The following is a 2135-nucleotide window of genomic DNA, read 5'->3' as shown; positions in this document are numbered from 1 at the left end:
TGGGGAGCTATCAGTGGTAAATGGCTGTCGAGTAGGCAGCCAACAGCGTTTGCTGCTCATAGTTTAACGATCATTCATGTTCTTATCCTCATCTATCTTCTCTAGAGAAGATAGTGTGCTTCTCTAGAGTTTTAAACTCTAGCCATGGCAATTTCCTATAGCTCTCATATCATACACTGGTTTATTTCTCTGTACCTTAGCACAGTCTCTTTTCTCTATTTAGAATGCCAACACTTGGTACCTAGGAAAATATTTGACTTTTAAAGCTTTATCAAATCATCACTTCTTCTGTAAAACTTTCACTGAACCCCACAACCAGGTACATATTTAACACATCTCTTCTTTGTATTACTTCTGTTTCTTAATACGTGTCTATTCATGCTTCTCCCTACCCCCAGTGACTCATTGTCCTTGCTCGGCACATAGTATGATTTAAATTAAAATATACCGAATGGTGCCAAGTCTAAAGTACCACATAGTTTAGTCTTATAATGTGTCAGGGATATTTCATATAGACTCCTTTCTACTTGATGTCAAAAACTAAACGCTATATTTATTTAAATTCAAAGCACTTGATATGTTGCTAGATAATGCAATGCACACTTTTCCATTGATTATTTTTTTAAAAATAAAAAGAAAGCAAGAAAGAAAGAAAGGAAGAAAGAAAAAGAAAGAAAGAAAAATAAAAGCCAACTACATAGAGAAAGAAAGAAAGACAACTACATAGAAGACAAAATAACTGGTGTGCTTCCACATCATAAAGGAGGGAGGCAGCCATTATGTTATTGTGAGAAAAAGTCTTGATGACCTGTAATAGACACTTCTATTTGGTAAATATGGAACCCCTTGGGCATAACTGGATGGTTGAGAAAGAACTTTATTATTTCACAAAAGTTAATAGGAATTTTAGGATTTGAATTAGTATCAGGAATATTGAGGAGGTGATATTCAGAGAAGGAAAAAGTCCTTAGAGAATGACAGTAAGGTGGAGACAAAGTGGGAGACCATGAGCATTCCCCTTGGGAGGAAGGACCCATGATATTATAGGTCTTGATAGTCAATGCAGATAGTTTTCTGTAACATGCAATGCTAAAATTATTCACCCTTAAATAAAACTTCAGTAAAAATCTGCTTCGCACAACAGCTAGTATTAATGGTACCACAGGGAAATTAAGAAAATCATATCTAATATGTGGGGAAGTAGGAAAGAAAGAATCCAGATATGATAGGGACCATTTTATCATTTGTAGATAGTCTTCCTCATAGAGAAGTTGTATTTTTCATATAACTCTTAAATTCATCAAGTAGCCTAATTAATAAAATATATAGAAATTTCTACACTCCCCCTTTTTTTGTTCTGAGTTGTGGTAATGGGAGGTTGTTGGACAAAGGAAAAGAAGAGAATTACGAAGTGTCAAGCAATAATAATGGCACTTACCACTTCTTTAATTCAATAAATATTTCCTGTGTGCCAGACGTGTGCTGGGCATTATGCTAGTTGCTGAAGATATACATATGAATAAGAAATGGTCTTTGTTTTTTTCTCATTTTCTTTCATTAAGTCATTACTATTTTTTCATTTTTCTGCTTGTTTCTCCATGTAGAGCACTCTTCCTCTTAAAAGTGTTCTTTTTTTTGTTGTTTGTTTTTGTTTTTTCCCCATTTGTCCTGCATTCATTTAGTTCGACTAGCTAAAGGAGCACTGTGGGACTTAAGTTTTGTTTCATGTTTCTTTTTTTAGTGATTTTAGAATAGAAAAATAAATAGGTTGGGACTGAGGAGTGAACCGATTCATTTTGCCTGAGGAAAATGGTGTTACATGCCTGCTAAAGCATTGCTTCTCAAGCTGTCCGTGGTGAAGAACCTGTTTGTTTATTCTGTCTGTCTGCCTGCCTGCCTGCCTGCTTGCCTGCTTGTCTGTCTGTTATGTATCTAAACTGTCTTATCTATTTATGCAATCTGAAACTGACTTTTATAAAACAAAATAAAAGTGATTTACTAAATGAATAAAATAAAGAATAAGGTCTTAAAATTACAAACCTATTTCTTTTTATTTGTAGATTCAACAGAGATTGGCAAATTGCTATCCAAGTTTCTAAATGCTTACTCCCAGCACTTCGTTTATGCTGCAGACC

Source organism: Pteropus medius, unplaced genomic scaffold (genome assembly GCF_902729225.1).
Source record: "Pteropus medius unplaced genomic scaffold, Ma_sr-lr_union100, whole genome shotgun sequence".
Lineage (NCBI taxonomy): Eukaryota > Metazoa > Chordata > Mammalia > Chiroptera > Pteropodidae > Pteropus > Pteropus medius.
Note: the sequence above shows the minus strand (reverse complement) of the source record.